Raw genomic sequence first — 18,404 nt, 5'->3', positions numbered from 1 at the left:
AATATAAATCCATGGAAAGCACAGATTTAGAAATAATGGCTCCTTCAGACATTTTTATTTTTTTCATGAGTGATATTATCTACTGAAAATCTCAAAAAGATGGTGTAATGTAGGGGTTGCTTGGTAACCAAAAAACGGAGGTTCTCTGTAATCCGCGGAGTCGGGTAGAGCTTTCAGTCGTCAGTGCTTGTGCTGTTAAACGTAAGGGGTTTCCAAGGCCCTCCAATAAAATTTGTTTTTTTTCAGTAGCCTCTAAAACATTGAGCATCACCGCCATCAACCTTCATAAGACATTGACACTGACTGTTCTCTGATAAATAATGCATCTCTGTTCTGTCACTACTATTTCTACGACTTTCATTTGCAGTGCTCTCAGCTCTGTATTGTGCTTGATTTTTTTTATGCTTTACTTCAACTCCCATTACAGTCCTCATTGCCATTCTCTAACGCTTCTAATAAGTCTATTGTTATGAATTGTAAAATGACGACCGGTTTTGTTTAAACCCTTTTAACCCCAAATCTGCATATGTATGCTCTAGCTACTGATGCCCCATGCAGCCAGGGTGTATAGTATATCGACATTCCTCACATTAATAGCAGATTTATAGGCAGATTGTGCTGCACAAAGCAATGCCATTACCGAGATTGGGCTCACCCTATAATGGTGCATTTGCACTGTGCGATTATCACACAGGCATTCTTAGGAGCGTTCTTCTCAGGATAATCGTGCAGTGTAAACAGGCTGCCAAACACATGACGAACATGCAAAATGCTTGTTCCTTGGAGGGACGAGGGGACATTGATGTTTTTGCTTGCCCAAAAGAACATAGTTCTATGCAGCACATTATCTTTTGTGTAAACCGTTCCTGCTGAGAACGATTATTATGCTTGCTTAATGGTGTCCTCCTATTCTGCAGCACTTTATATGCTCATCATCACTGTCCCCATTGGAGCTCATAATCCACATTTCCTATCAGTATGTCTTTTGAAATGTAGGAGGAAAACCGTGGAAACAAGAAAATATAACATACAAACTCCTTGCCGATGTTGTCCTTATTGGGATTTAAACCCAAGATTCCATCTCTGCAATGAAACAATGCCTGCTTGCAACCTATGCACACTGAACTATCTTGTACAAATATAACAAAACCTACAAGAAGCAAAATGTACATAACCTCTGCTGTAGCTAAAAAAGCGAAAAGTGCATTGAAATATTTATATTTAACCCCTTCATGACCCAGCCTAAATTTAGGTTGATAATTTTTGCGTTTATTTGTGAAAAAAAAAATGGAAATTTGGCAAAAATTTTGAAAATGTTCCAATTTTTCAAATTTTGAATTTTTATTCTGTTAAACGAGAGAGTTATGCGACACAAAATAGTTAATAAATAACATTACCCACGTGTCTACTTTACATCAGCACAAGTTTGGAAACAACATTTTTTTTTGCTAGGAAGCTATAAGGGTTAAAATTTGACCAGCGATTTCTCATTTTTACAATGAAATTTACAAAACCATTTTTTCCAGGACGTCCCCCTGAAAGCACTCTGGAGGACGTCCTCCTCCTCCTTGCAGGGACAGGAAAGACAACACGAGAGGTTAAAAGGTCCCACTCCGCCCCCTTTCCTTCAGTGTTTTTCCTGTCCCTGCATGGAGGGACACACGAGACTCAAGCGCAGAGCTTACCGGATCCGGATGGCTCAGGGGGATCGTGCGGCTGGTCCAACATCTTTCCCCCTCATCGGTAGCCCAGGGCAGATACTTCACGGGGGGGGGGGTATTCCCTCTGCCCCAGAGACCAGTCGTGCGGACGAGCTCCTGGGTAGAGCCGCTTCCTCCCGGTGGGGGGCTCTCAGCTCGGGCGCCATAGGACAAGAGGCGCCGGCGCCAGGCAGAGGAGGCGCTGGGACCCACGTGTTCTATAAATGAACACTGCGGGATCGAAAGAGCTTCCGGGGTCACCGGAAGTCATTTCCGGTGTCGGCAGCAGAGCGGAGCAGCGTGCGTTCCACGGCGTGGAATGCGGAAGTTAGTGCAGGGTAGCCGCGGTGACGTCAGCGGCGCATCTCAGAGCACAGTGTGGAACGCTGATCAGGCATAATAGCCGAGCGGTGATCCAGCGTTCCACAACATAAGGCAGCAGGCGCCAAAATTTGATTAAACTGGCGCAGGTTGCGGGTATTCAGTCCAGAGTCACGAGGTGGACACACAGGACTGGAGCAGAGGTTCTGCAATGCCGGACACAAAGGATGAGTGCAGCGATGGCTGCTGGGGGCCCTTTTCTGTCAGAGGATTATATAGTTACCCACTCCTGATTATCTTTTTAACAGAGGATATGGAAGTCAGGAGTGAGGATGCTAGGGTAAGTGCGCAGATATATCTACACACACATATGTAGACGCTAAACGTACCCATTCTTATGTTTAGGATAAGGATGTCCTGCAGACACCCCTCCCAACGACTAAAAAGCCAGGCAAGACCTAGGCGAAGTCTAAGCGGTGCTCCATATGCAATGTAAAGCTGCCGGAAGCATACAAAAAAGATCTTTGCAACTCCTGCATTTCCAAGGTTATAAGAGAAGAACAACCAACATTCTTATCAGAAATAAGGAGTCTAGTTCGGGAAGAGATACAAAGTTCATTAGCTACTATGACACCGCAGTACCTTTCCAGTCCAGGTTCGAGTCACAAGAGACCAAGAATGGACCCAGAGCAAAGGAGTTCGGATATTTCTTAAAAGGAAGAATCAGACTTTAGGAGTTCAGATCAGGAAGCAGGAGAGTTGCCTTTAGAAGAACAGGATCAGGGAAAGAAGTTTCTCTTTCCTGTGGAAGACACGGAAGAGTTGGTTCAAGCAGTGAGAAATACGATGCAGATGAAGGAGGATCCGCGTCCAAAATCCAGACAGGACTTGATGTTTGGGGGTCTTACATCTCAAAGACAGTGTTCTCGGTGAGCGAACACATCCGACTTTTGATATTGCAAGAATGGAAGGATGCAGAACGTAGACTGGTGATGTCCCGAGAATTTAAAGGCTTTCTACCGTTTGACCCAGAGGATATCAAAACATGGGAAGAAATCCCGAAAATCGACGTTCCAGTGGCCAAGGTTACAAACAAGACCGCCATCTCCTTTGAGGATTCATCAAGCCTCAAAGACGCCATGGACCGCAGGGCAGATATTCTCTTGCGTCGAGCTTGGGAAACATCGGCAGCTTTGATAAAGGCTAACATAGCTGCTATGTCAGTAGCCAGGTCCATGTACTTGTGGATGGGACAGTTAGAAGAACATTTGGTTAATAAGACCCCGCAGGCGGATATATCTTCCCTACCCATTATAAAGTCAGCCACGGCTTTTATGGCAGATACTTAAGCTTGAATCAGTAAGATTTGCAGCTAGAAATAGTTCCTTATCTAATGTAACTTGTAGGGCCATATGGCTTAAATCTTGGTTGGGAGATAATACATCTAAAAATAAATTATGTGCCATTCCCTTCGCAGGATCCTGCATTAGATGACATTTTAGAGCTAGCATCTGATAGTAAAAAAGGTTTTCCTGAGGATAAACCTAAGAAATTTCAGCCCTTTCGGAAAAGACCTCCACCTCGCAAACAACCTGACTATAGAGAGCAGTGGAGATCCAATAGAGCCTATAAAGGATCCTATGCTCAGAAGAGAAGGGGAAGAAATTCCCTTTTTGGGTCAAGCTCTAGACCTAGAAGGCAATGACGCCATAGGTATAGGGGGCAGACTCAGTCGGTTTCTGATCAATTGGAAGCAGATCACAAAAACGCATATGTCCTCAATATAATATTCGAAGGCTACAAAAATAGAGCTTACATCTCCCACGCCACAAAGGTGTATCTCACCAACATCGGTGGCAAACAATTCTCCAATGTTCTCAGACCTTCAGAATCTGTTCAGATCTCAGGTCATAGTTCGGGTTCCCTCATCAGAAATAAACAGAGGGCACTACTCTTCCCTATTCTCAAAACAGTCAGGAGAAACTCGCACGATAATAAACCTGAAACCTTTAAATGTACTGTATATACTCGAGTATAAGCCGACCCGAGTATAAGCCGACCCCCCTAATTTTGCCACAAAAAACTGGGAAAACTTATTGACTCGAGTATAAGCCTAGGGTGGAAATGTAGCATTTACCGGTGAATTTCAAAAATAAAAATAGATCATTATTTCCCCATAGCTGTGCCATATATATCGCTCTGCACCGTTCATATTGCCCCATAGATGCTGCACAGATGCCCCATATAGTGCTGTGTGCCGTTCATACTGCCCCATAGATGCTGCACAGATGCCCCATATAGTGCTGTGTGCCGTTCATACTGCCCCCATAGATGCTGCACAGATGCCCCATATAGTGCTGTGTGCCGTTCATACTGCCCCCATATAGTGCTGTGTGCCGTTCATACTGCCCCCATAGATGCTGCACAGATGCCTCATATAGTGCTGTGTGCCGTTCATACTGCCCCCATATAGTGCTGTGTGCCGTTCATACTGCCCCCATATAGTGCTGTGTGCCGTTCATACTGCCCCCATATAGTGCTGTGTGCCGTTCATACTGCCCCCATATAGTGCTGTGTGCCGTTCATACTGCCCCCATATAGTGCTGTGTGCCGTTCATACTGCCCCCATAGATGCTGCACATAAATCTGTGCTGCCGCTGCTGCTGCTGCAATAAAAAAAAAAAAAACCACATACTCGCCTCCCTTGATTGCAGCTCCCAGCGTCCGGTCCCGGCGCCTCCATCTTCCCGGCGTCTCTGCTCTGACTGATCAGGCAGAGGGCGCCGCGCACACTATATGCGTCATCGCGCCCTCTGCCTGAACAGTCAGAGCGCAGACGCCGGGAAGATGGAGGCGCCGGGAAGATGGAGCGACGCCCGGCGGCTGGAACGCGGAAAAGTGAATATAACATACTTACCTAGTCCCAGCGATCCTCGCGCTGTCCCTGCCTTCCTCCCCGTCTTCTGTGCTGCAGCATCTTCCTGTCAGCGGTCACCGGCACCGCTGATTAGAGAAATTAATAGGCGGCTCCGCCCCTATGGGAGGTGGAGCCGCTTATTCATATCTCTAATGAGCGGTCCCACGTGACCGCTGAAGAGGGGAAGACGCTGCAGCACAGAAGACGGGGAGGAAGGCAGGGACAGCGCGAGGATCGCTGGGACTAGGTAAGTATACCTCAGCGCCCTCACCCCCTCACCTGCCGACCCCACCGCTACCGTGACTCGAGTATAAGCCGAGGGGGGCACTTTCAGCCCAAAAATTTGGGCTGAAAATCTCGGCTTATACTCGAGTATATACGGTATGCGTCAAATACAAAAGGTTCAGAATGGAGTCAATAAGGTCAACCATCCACCTTATAGACAGAAATTCGGTAATGTGCACTCTCGACCTGAAGAGTGCATATTATCAGGTGCCAATCCACTCAAATTCTCAGGAGCTTCTGAGGTTTTCGTTAAGATTGCCGGACCAGACCTGCCACCTCCAGTTTCAGTGCCTCCCGTTTGGTCTTGCCTCAGCTCCAAGGATATTCACAAAGCTGGTGGCAGAGGTAGTGGCATACTTAAGAAATCAGGGAATTACAATAATTCCTTTTTTGGACGATTTTCTCCTGGTAGCTCGAGCAGAAGAGACTTTACTCCTACACAGAGATCGAGTCATATCGGTGTTGGAACACCTGGGCTGGGTCGTAGATCGAAAAAAGTCAAACCTAAAACCCGAATCTCGAAAGGTATTCCTGGGAGTTCTTCTGGATTCTACCTACAGACAGTCCTTTCTTCCAAGAGAAAAACAGGAGACATTAAAGAAGATGATCAGAGAGTTCCTGAGGCATCAGGTTACCATAAGATCAGCCATGAAAATCTTAGGAAAGATGACAGCCTGTTTCACTTGTGTCAGGTGGGCCCAAGCCCACTCAAGACTACTACAAAATCAGGTTCTCTCGGTATGGGATCGTCGCCAAACATCGCTGGACAAAACAATTCGACTGTCAACGGCAGTAAGGAGATCATTACGATGGTGGACACAAGACAGCAACCTAAGAATAGGTGTACCATGGATCTTGACCCCTTGTGTGATAATTACCACAGACGCCAGTCAGTGGGGATGGGGAGCACATCTAGAAGGAAGTTTCTTCCAAGGCAGGTGGCCCGAAGACATCAGCCACAAGTCCTCAAATTACAGAGAGCTTTACGCGGTTTGGGAGACCCTAAGAAGAATTCGTTCTCGCCTAAAAAAACAAGCATGTGAAGATTCTAACGGACAATATGACGGCAGTATCCTTCCTAAAACACCAGGGAGGTCCCAGACACACACCACTTCAGGAGTTAGCACAGAAGATATTTGTTTGGGCGGAGAACACAGTTCTGTCAATCACAGCAGTACACCTAGAAGGGTCTGAGAATATCCTGGCCGACTACCTGAGCAGGAGGAAAGTCTGTCCAACAGAATGGGAACTAAATCAAGAGGTTGGGGAACTCCCAAGATTGAATTTTTTCTTGTGGCAAATAAATCTAAGGTGCCCAGATTCTATTCTCTCAACCCTTCGGACATGCCAGAAGCAGTCGACACCTTAAGCCAGACATGGGACGAACCACTCTCTTAACGCATTTCCTCCATTGGCACTCATTCCAATGGTACTCAGAAAGATTCAGGAAGACCAGGCAACAGTGTTGATGATTGTACGATTCTGGCCAAAAAGGAGCTGGGATCCATGACAACAGAGAACCCAGTCAAACTCCCTTTATGGAAGGACATCATCTATCAGGGTCCTGTCCTACATCAAAGTCTGGAACGATTGCACCTTTCAGCATGGATCCTGAGGGACGTTTTGAAAGCCCGAGGCTTATCCAATGAAGTCATCTCGACCATTCAGGCTAGTCGAAAACTGGTAACTTCAGCTATCTATTACAAAATATGGAAAAGATTCTGTATGGAGAGTGGCAGGTCGGCTGTGATACTGGAGACCCCGGACGTTCCCAGAGTTCTGGATTTTCTCCAATCTGGGTTCAATATGGGGCTTAAACCTAGTACCCTTAAGGTGCAGATCTAGGCCCTCAGCACTTTCTTAGATTATCCTTTGGCCTCTCACCCTTGGATAATTAGATTTGTTAAAGCCATTCAGAGATTACGCCCCACTTTTAGACAATTGACTCCCACTTGGGACTTAAATCTAGTTCTCAGGGCTCTATGTAAAAACCCTTATACCCTTGGGGAAGACATGCCTATCTCGGTTCGGACATGGAAAACGGCCTTTTTGGTTGCGATTACAACGGCTAAAAGAGTGGGAGAAATTCAAGCCCTATCTATTAGAGATCCATACCCTCAGATTCATGACGATCACATAATTATAAAATTAGATCAATCATTTATCCCTAAAATAGCTTCAGTACAAAACCGAAACCAGGAGATAATTTTACCCTCCTTTTGCGAAAACCCCTCTAATGCAAAAGAGCAATCTTTACATTCTCTTGAGGTCAGACAAGCAGTGTTAGACTATCTAGAGGCCACTAGGACCTGGAGAAAAGATCCTAACCTATTTATCCTTTTTGGGGGAAAGAATAGGGGTAAAAAAGCTTCCAAAACCTCTATAGCTAGATGGATCACAACGGTAATTGCTAAAGCCTACTCATCAGAAGGGGTAGATTGTCCAACAGGAATTAAAGCTCATTCTACTAGGGCCATTTCAGCATCATGGGCTGAACGAGCAGGGGCGTCCTTAGAACAAATATGTAAGGCTGCAACTTGGGCCAGGGTAAATACATTTTGCAAACATTATAAACTTGACGTATTAGCAGCCCAGCAAACGTCATTTGGGAGAAAGTTCTCCAAGCAGTTGTCCCACCCTAAAGGAGTTTCTTTGGTATTCTCCAGAGTGCTGTCAGGGGGACGTCCTGGAAAATGGGTATTATACCTACCGATAATTCGGTTTCCAGGAGTCCATCCTGACTGCACCGTTACTTCCCACCCCTATGTATACTATGTCATATGATGTAATATGATTTGGTTAATAAAAAATTAAAATAGTATCTATCCATGGTGTGGTACTTGTCAAAACACTGAAGGAAATGGGGCGGAGTGGGACCTTTTAACCTCTCGTGTTGTCTTTCCTGTTCCTGCAAGGAGGAGGAGGAGGACGTCCTCCAGAGTGCTGTCAGGATGGACTCCTGGAAAGTTGAAGTTAGTTTGAGGGGTCTATATGGCTGAAAATTCCCAAAAGTGACACCATTCTAAAAACTGCACCCCTCAAGATACTCAAAACCACATTCAAGAAGTTTATTAACCCTTCAGGTGCTTCACAGCAGCAGAAGCAACATGGAAGGAATAAATGAACATTTAACTTTTTAGTCACAAAAATGATATTTTAGCAACATTTTTTTTATTTTCCCAAGGGTAAAAAGAGAAACTGGACCCCAAAGGTTATTGTACAATTTGTCCTGAGTACGCCGATACCCCATGTGTGGGGGGGAACCACTGTTTGGGCGCACGACAGGGCTCGGAAGGGAAGGAGCGCCATTTGACTTTTTCAATGAAAAATTGGCTCCAATCTTTAGCGGACACCATGTCGCGTTTGGAGAGCCCCTGTGTGCCTAAACATTGGAGCTCCCCCACAAGTGACCCCATTTTGCAAACTAGACCGCCAAGGAGCTTATCTAGATGCATAGTGAGCACTTTGAACCCCCAGGTGCTTCACAAATTGATTCGTAACAATGAAAAAGTACTTTTTTTTTCACAAAAAAATTCTTTTAGCCTCAATTTGTTCATTTCCACATGGGCAACAGGATAAAATGGATCCTAAATTTTATTGGGCAATTTATCCTGAGTACATTGATACCTCACATGGAGTAAACCACTGTTTAAAATTAGCTCCAATCGTTAGCAGACACCATGTCGCGTTTGGAGAGCCCCTGTGTGCCTAAACATTGTATCTCCCCCACATGTGACCCCATTTTGGAAACTAGACTTCCCATGGAACTAATCTAGATATGTGGTGACCACTTCAAACCCTCAAGTGCTTCACAGAAGTTTACAACGCAGAGCCGTGAAAATAAAAAATAATTTTTCTTTCCTCAAAAATGATGTTTTAGCAAGCAATTTTTTATTTTCACAAGGGTCACAGGAGAAATTGGACCCCAAAAGTTGTTGTCCAGTTTGTTCTGAGTATGCTGATACCCCATATGTGGGGGAGAACCACTGTTTGGGCACACGTCGGGGCTCGGAAGGGAAGTAGTGACGTTTTGGAATGCAGACTTTGATGGAATGGTCTGCGGGCATCATGTTACGTTTGCAGAGCCCCCGATGTGCCTAAATAGTATAAACCCCCCTCAAGTGACCCCATTTTGAAAACTAGACCCCCCTCCCCAAGGAACTTATCTAGATATGTGGTGAGCACTTGAACCCCCAAGTGCTTCACAGAAGTTTACAATGCAGAGCCGTGAAAATAAAAAATAATTTTTAATTCCTCAAAAATTATGTTTTAGCAAGCAATTTTTCGCAAGGGTAACAAAAGAAATTGTTGCCAAGTTTGTCCTGAGTATGCTGGTACCCCATATGTGGGGGTAAACCATTGTTTGGGCGCACATCGGGACTCGGAAGGGAGGGAGCATCATTTGACTTTTTGAATGCAAGATTGGCTGGAATCAATGGTGGCGCCATGTTGCGTTTGGAGACCCCTGAAGTGCCTAAACAGTGTAAACCCCTCAATTCTAACTCCAACATTAACCCCAACACACCCCTAACTCTAATCCCAACTCTAGCCATAACCCTAATCACAACCCTAACCCTAATCCCAACCCTAATCCTAACCTTATCCCAACCCTAACCACAACCCTAACCCCAACACACCCCTAACCATAACCCTAACCACAAGCCTAATCTTAACCCTATTTCCAACCCTAGCCATAATTCCAACCCTAAGGCTATGTGTCCACTTTGCGGATTCGTGTGAGATTTTTCCGCACCATTTTTGGAAAATCCGCAGGTAAAAGGCACTGCGTTTTACCTGCAGATTTACTGTGGATTTCCAGTGTTTTTTGTGCGGATTTCACCTGCGGTTTCCTATTGAGGAACAGGTGTAAAACGCTGCGGAATCCGCACAAAGAATTAACATGCTGCGGAAAATACAACACAGCATTTCCGCGCTGTATTTTCCGCACTATGGGCACAGCGGATTTGGTTTTCCATAGGTTTACATGGTACTGTAAACCTGATGGGAAAACTGCTACGAATCCGCAGCCAAATCCGCATCGTGTGCACATAGCCTGATTCTAACCCTAACCCTAGTTCTAACCCTAACCCTAGCCCTAGTGGAAAAAAAAATATTTTCTTTATATTATTATTGTCCCTACCTATGGGGGTGACAAAGGGGGGGTTAATTTACTATTTTTTTTTTTTTTTAAATTTTGATGACTGTGATAGGTTTTATCACAGTGATCAAAATGTACCTGGAACGAATCTGCCGGCCGATTCGGCGGGTGCACTACGCATGCGCCCGCCATTTTGGAAGATGGCGCCCATGGAGAAGATGGACGAACACCGGGAGGCTTGGTAAGTATGAGGGGGTGGGATCAGAGCACGGGCGGGTGGGATCGGAGTACGGGGGTGGATCGGAGGACAGGAGCGGACCACAGTACGGGACAGAACGGAGGACTGGGGAGGAGATCAGTGGTGGGGGGCAGATCATGGTTTCCAGCCATGGCCGATTATTTTGCAGCATCGGCCATGGCTGGATTGTAATATTTCACCACTTTTCATAGGTAAAATATTACAAATTGCTCTGATTACCTGTTTGACTTTCAACAGCCAATCAGAGCGATCGTAGCCTGGGGGGGTGACGCCGTCCCCCCTGGGCTGAAGTACCACTCCCCCTGTCCCTGCAGATTGGGTGAAATTGGAGTTAACCCTTGCACCCGATCTGCAGGGACGCGATCATTCTGTGACACAGCATATGCGTCAAAGGTCAGATTGGCACCGACTTTCATGACGCATACGCTGTGTCACAGGTCGGGAAGGGGTTAATATTGAATTTAATATTTGTTATTTAAATGCACTTTTGATTTTTATTTATTTTTAGCTACAGCAGGGTTTTTGTTCATTTTGCTTTATGTAGGCTTTGTATGCTTTATGCCCAATGTGAACATGCGTTAATGTTCTTCATGTATGCCAACTTTAACCAAGCTCAATTTCTATTTATTTATTTTTTCTCTTGTACAAATCTTTCAGTATGCATCTGAAGCACGGTCTGCCTTCTTAAACAGGCTGTTGAATGACTGCCGATCAGTGTACAAGCAGCTGACTGGTGGCCATTTAGTGCCACTGGTTGGTGGATGAAGCGTAAAGGGAAGCCGTCAGCCCAGAATGACTGTTCAAACCAAGTGCAGGCGCTCCGTGTACCCTTGGTGTGGCCAAATATTGAAGCTATGTTCACATGTTAAGTATTTGGTCAGTGTTTTACATCAGTATGTGTAAAGGTACCGTCACACTCAGCAACTTTGCAAAGAGAACGACAACAATCCGTGACGTTGCAGCGTCCTGGATAGCGATCTCGTTGTGTTTGACACGCAGCAGCGATCTGGATCCTGCTGTGCCATCGCTGGTCGGAGCTAGAAGTCCAGAACTTTATTTCGTCGCCAGGTCGGCGTGTATCGTCATGTTTGACATCAAAAGCAACGACGCAAACAACGAGCATAGGGCCCCTAGATGTGTGTCGGATCGGTATACTCCGGCTGTTTGACATGGAGCTAACAACCAGCGAGAACAAGAAGTGAGTTGCTGTTACGTCACTGGATCGCTCCTGCATCGTTCTGGAGTTGCTGTGTTTGACGTCTCTACAGCGACGCTCCAGCGATCGGCTCGTTGTCTATATTGCTGCAGCGTCGCTGAGTGTGACGGTACCTTAAGCCAAACCCAGATGTGAGTGATAAATACAGAAGTTGGTCCACTCCTGAGTTTGAATGTGAAGGTTTCAGAAATAAGCCCTAGCCTTGAATGCCTTTTGTTGTTAGGGTACCGTCACACTATACCATTTCGATCGCTACGACGGTACGATTCGTGACGTTCCAGCGATATCGTTACGATATCGCTGTGTCTGACACGCAGCAGCGATCAGGGATCCTGCTGAGAATCATACGTCGTAGCAGATCGTTTAGAACTTTCTTTCATCGCTGGATCTCCCGCTGTCATCGCTAGATCGGTGTGTGTGACACCGATCTAGCGATCTAGCGATGCGATCCAGCGATGCGATCCAGCGATGCGATCCAGCGATGCGTTTGCTTGTAACCAGGGTAAACATCGGGTTACTAAGCGCAGGGCCGCGCTTAGTAACCCGATGTTTACCCTGGTTACAAGCGTAAAACTAAAAAAAAACAAACAGCACATACTTACATTCTGGTGTCCGTCAGGTCCCTTGCCGTCTGCTTCCCGCACTGTGACTGCCGGCCGTAAAGTGAAAGCAGAGCACAGCGGCTGTGCTTTCACTTTCACTTTACGGCCGGCAGTCAGTGAGTGCAGGAAGCAGACGGCAAGGGACCTGACGGACACCAGAATGTAAGTATGTGTTGTTGTTTTTTTTTTTAGTTTTACGCTTGTAACCAGGGTAAACATCGGGTTACTGAGCGCGGTCCTGCGCTTAGTTACCCGATGTTTACCCTGGTTACCCAGGGACCTCTGCATTGTTGGTCGCTGGAGAGCTGTCTGTGTGACAGCTCTCCAGCGACCACACTACGATTTACCTACGATCACGGCCAGGTCATATCGCTGGTCGTGATCGTAGGTAAATCGTATAGTGTGACGGTACCCTTAGTGTTATTCCTGGCTACATAATGATAATGATCTAAATGAAACAAGAAAGTTGATCAGGCTGTTCTGTTGCCAAAATCCTTCAAAACTCTTAAATTGGAAAGTGAAAAAACTTGGTAATATAATTGTCATTAAAACAACATTTTGGTTCTTTAACGCTGCTTGCCTTTGGTTCCCAGTAAAGTTACTTCATTGTTGCTAGAAGAGTTCATATAATGTGTCACTGAGACCTAGTAAATTACATTTAATGCCGCCTCCTGTGGGGTCTCTAAAGGGTGTTAAGGATTACAATAAAGGCCTCCGTGCACATTAGACAACCTGCCAACAGATGACATTGGGGAAGAGACGGATACAGTCTGATGAATTTCAGAAGCAGATCTTTTTGTTCTCCCTTTAGATATGTTGCTGCCAGTGGAGCCTTCTCATGTATGTTGGAGTTTGGAGAGATGGCTGCCAACTGAACTATTGTTTAGCCGACAGCCATCTAATGTACATAGTGGCCCTAATAGTTACAGCTCTCACTACTTCATCAGCTTGATCACGCAGCTCTACCACCTAAACCGGCTCAAGACTTGTTGCAAAAACCCTTGTAGTTAATCATCTTAGGTTACGTTCCCACAATGAGTTTTTGGTGATTTTTTTTTTTTTTACATTGCTTATTTTTGGAAAAATGCCAGTAACCTATATTACTTAATGGGAGCAGAAATGGTGCAGAAAATCTGCAACCTCAAATACTCGGCAAAAGCTCACTGTGGAAAAATATCTGCCAATGGAGCAAGCTCTTAGGCTGTGCACCTACCGTAAATCCTATTTTACATTGTAACATACGAAAACCCCAATGGAGCAACTGCTATATGGAAATAATGTGATGTGATCATAGCCTAAAGGTACCTTCACACTCAGCGACGCTGCAGCGATACCGACAACGATGTCGATCGCTGCAGCGTCGCTGTTTGGTCGCTGGAGAGCTGTCACACAGACAGCTCTCCAGCGACCAACGATCCCGAGGTCCCCGGTAACCAGGGTAAACATCGGGTTACTAAGCGCAGGGCCGGCGCTCTGCTTTCCTCTGCACTGTCAGCGCCGGTCAGCCGGAAAAGCAGAGCGCTGACACAGGATGCAGGAGGAGTGCAGAGAAGCACACCGCCGAGGACAGACAGCTGAAGGTAAGTATGTAGTGTTTATTTTTTTAACGTTTACGCTGGTAACCAGGGTAAACATTAGGTTACTAAGCGCGGCCCTGCGCTTAGTAACCCGATGTTTACCCTGGTTACCAGTGAAGACATCGCTGGATCGTATGTCAGCGGGAGATCCAGCGACGAAATAAAGTTCTGGACTTTCCTCAGCGACAAACTATCTCCCAGCAGGGGCCTGATCGTTGGTCGCTGTCACACATAACGATTTCCTTAACGATATCGTTGCTACGTCACAAAAAGCAACGATATCGTTAACGATATCGTTATGTGTGACGGTTAGAGTTAGCAGATTGAAATGGCCAATAATTTGTGCTTTCTCCCTGGTATAATTAGTTGATGGGCAAAGATATGAATACTCAGCTCTGGATGTAATCCATGAGCACATTATAAGTGGGATATCTGTGGCTGATCCATTTGGTTACCGCTGCATTCTATTTTTCTCCTTCAGCACAATGCGGTCTCTTCCATTACTAATGTCAGTGATTGGAGTCTTTATAGAGAGAGAGCCTCCTCAACGCAATTTTTATATAATATAATCAGCATAAAAATATTATAATAAATATACAGGGTAGTCCAAAAGTAAGTGGACAGTATGTGTAATAGGGTTATGAAGGGGGAGATTTATCAAACATGGTGTAAAGTGAAACTGACTCAGTTGCCCTTAGCAACCAATCAGATTCCACTTTTCATTCTTCAGACTCTTTGGAAAATGAAAGGTGGAATCTGATTGGTTGCTAAGGGCAACTGAGTCAGTTTCACTTTACACCATATTTGATAAATCTCCCCCTTCATAACTGTATTACACATACTGTCCACTTACTTTTGGACCACCCTGTATAATATTTTTATGGTGATTATATTATATACAAATTGCTTTGAGGAGGCTCTCTCTCTATAAAGACACCAATCACTTAAGATTGCTGTACTTGTTTTTTTTTTTTATTATGCTTACCCCTTCTCACATGTAAAGCACCATGGAATAAATGGCATAATAATAATAATAATGTATGCATGTGTATGAATATAGTATATAGTTATATGTATGTACATACCATTTATGTGCACGCATACGTGTACATATACACACACGCACATATACACATACATGCATGAACACATAGCACAATGCTGTATGCATATGCTCCCACCCACCTTCGTAGCTAAACTCCTTTTGAGGGGGCTCTTTCGTTCTACCTCAGACAGCATAGAAGATACCCTCTCTGTCCATTAGACAGAGTAAAGAATTATCTTTATCTTCCAGTTATCTTAAGTAAACAGGGATCTTCCTCCATTTTTCATGAGCAAAGTGAGACACTGTCACCATTCTCTATTTTTCTAAGGCAATGTCTTCATAAAGAAGAATGTTCCTTCTGGTTTCTTCTGGTAAAATTGAGAACATACTATGGCAAATTCTCTTTTTCTCTTGCACTATATTCCTAACTTGACTGATGCTTGATCAGATTCTGGTCTTGGTTCTACTGGTACAGCGGTACAGAGGAACACTTTGCCCGTGTTGCATGTAAAAGCAGGTATTTGACATGGTTTACTTTTGTTCACGATACAGCCACAGAAAAAACATACAGCCTTACAATGTGGTTTTTGTAGAAATTACCGTATGTTAAAAACATGTCATACGTGCTTGTAATTACCAGCAATTTTGCACAATGGTGTTGGTCTCCATTACTACACTGGTTTGAATTTACCTTATATATTAACATAGTAACATAGTTTTTAAGGTTGAAGGAAGACTTTAAGTCCATCTAGTTCAACCCATAGACTAACCTAACATGACCTAACATGTTGATCCAGAGGAAGGCAAAAAAAAACCCCATGTGGCAAAGAGTAAACTCCACACTGGGGAAAAATTCCTTCCCGACTCCACATACGGCAATCAGACTAGTTCCCTGGATCAACACCCTAACAAGGAATCTAGTATATATAATCTGTATCATTCTACTTTTCAAGAAGAGCATCCAGTCCCCTCTTAAATTTAAGTAATGAATCACTCATTACAACATCATACGGCAGAGAGTTCCATAGTCTCACTGCTCTTACAGTAAAGAATCCGCGTCTGTTATTATGCTTAAACCTTCTTTCCTCCAGACGTAGAGGATGCCCCCTTGTCTCTGTCTCAGGTCTATGATTAAAAAGATCATCAGAAAGGTCTTTGTACTGTCCCCTCATATATTTATGCATTAAAATAAGATCACCCCTTAGCCTTTGTTTTTCCAAACTAAATAGCCCCAAGATTAATAACCTATCTTGGTATTGCAGACCCCCCAGTCCTCTAATAACCTTGATCGCTCTTCTCTGCACCCGCTCTAGTTCAGCTATGTCTTTCTTATACACTGGAGACAAGAACTGCACACTGTATTCTAAGTGTGGTCGAACTAGTGACTTGTATAGAGGTAAAATTATGTTCTCCTCATGGGCATCTATGCCTCTTTTAATGCATCCCATTATTTTATTTGCCTTTGTAGCAGCTGCCTGACACTGGCCACTGAATATGAGTTTGTCATCCACCCATACTCACAGGTCTTTTTCATTGATGGTTTTGCCCAGAGTTTTAGAATTAAGAACATAGTTATACATCTTATTACTTTTACCCAAGTGCATGTCCATACATTTATACCCATTAAAGCTCATTTGGCATTTATCAGCCCAAGCTTCTAGTGTACATAAATCATCCTGTAATATAAAATTGTCCTCCTCTGTATTGATTACCCTGCAAATATTGAAATTCTGCTCTGTATGCCCCCTACAAGGTCATTAATAAATATGTTAAAAAGAAGAGGGCCCAATACTGACCCCTGTGGTACCCCACCCTTTGTTTCATATCCCTGAGCCAGCTCTTAACCCACTTACACATATTTTCCCCTATTCCCATTGTTCTCATTTTATGTATCAACCTTTTGTGTGGCACCGTATCAAAACTTTTGAAAAGTCCATATACACTACGTCCACTGGGTTCCCTTGGTCCAGTCCGAAACTTACCTCTTCATAGAAATTGATCAGATTAGTCTGACATAAACGGTCCCTAGTAAACCCGTGCTTTACGTACTTCCTGCTGGGTTAAGCAGGTGACACTTAATGAAGAATTTAGATCTCGGTGCTAATAATCTTGGTGTTAAGTCACTTTTGTCCAGCATTGATAGTAATTGATCAAGCAAGCATTAAAATTGTCTACATTTTAGTTACCTTCATAAAGCTGGCCATGCATATTAGATGTACATCGACCAGAAACTGCCAACCATCTGTCCTCACATTACCAATAATCCAGCTTTTTTTATGTATGATTCCCCCTTGCTTCTAGATTGTTAGAGAAAAAAAATACTAAAATCTCTATCGGGGTGTAGAACCTTTTTTTGTCCATACTGAACCAAGGGTCACACTAAAATTATGGTTTATCAAAAGTGTATACCAGAAATATCTGAAAGGTTCATGTTCTGCTTACAGGACTCTTGCTTCCAAAAATCAGCACTCTATGAGCCTCTTATGAGGATTTAAAATAGATTCTGCTGCTAAATCCACATTAAAAATTGTCAAATATGGTACTTTTTTTTTTTTTTTTTTAAATACGCTTCGGTCTGGTTTTCATGGGAAAAGCTCTATTCATGCACCTAAAACTGTTGCTGTTTTTTTTTTTCACGTTCTTTTGAACATTTTGCAGGAAAACTAATAAAATAATGCTTGAAATACTTTGAATAAGATTCCTATGTGGATTTTCCACTTCTAAATCCTTGTGAAAAACTGAGAAAAAGCCCTAAAGACTGCTCTCTACACACAGCTCTCTACTATAGTTATTATTTTTTTGTTTTTGCTTTTTGTGCTTATTGTCGGTTTCCAAAATCCCATAGACTACAGTGGTACCAGCCAGACACTGAAGGCCTCCTGTCTAATCTGCATACTATCTATGCCAAATGGGTTAAAGGCTCCATTCTCCCAAAGCAAACTGAGATTCTGGTTTTAGCTTTTATCCTAAGTCATGTGACAAGGCTCGTTGGAAGGTCGATATTGACTTTTAGGATTGCTACTTCCTATGGGCGGCACTAGAGTTCTAGTCCTCTTCCTCTCTGAAGAGACAATTTGCATATTTCCCAAAGGTGCATTGTAGCTTGACAGTCTCCTCACCTTGGCATGTCAGGCTTGACATGTCATTCTCTGCAAGGAGAAATGTTAATCCTTGTACCCACGTATAGTTAACTTGTCAGACAAACATTTTTCTGTCCGTATGGTTGTGGGCCACACAGAATAGCATTGTGGGCCGCATGTGGCCATGGACCTCATGTTTTGCACCCATGCTCTTTTTGGTTTACAATTTAACATCCAAATATTCATTTATAAAAGCATAACAGATAAATTGTTTATTCCTTTTTATTAAAGGGAACCTGTCATG

At 44.0% G+C, this 18,404-nt stretch overlaps 1 protein-coding gene across 1 annotated transcript in view; it reads left to right on the top strand.

Moving 5' to 3' along the window:
- Positions 1-18,404, top strand: part of LIN28B (lin-28 homolog B) — a 147,286-nt gene that overhangs the window by 104,998 nt on the left and 23,884 nt on the right. The window lies entirely within an intron of this gene.

This window comes from Ranitomeya imitator, chromosome 5, assembly GCF_032444005.1.
Source record: "Ranitomeya imitator isolate aRanImi1 chromosome 5, aRanImi1.pri, whole genome shotgun sequence".
In the NCBI taxonomy this organism is placed as follows: domain Eukaryota; kingdom Metazoa; phylum Chordata; class Amphibia; order Anura; family Dendrobatidae; genus Ranitomeya; species Ranitomeya imitator.
Note: the sequence above shows the minus strand (reverse complement) of the source record. Positions and strands in the feature narration are given on the sequence as shown.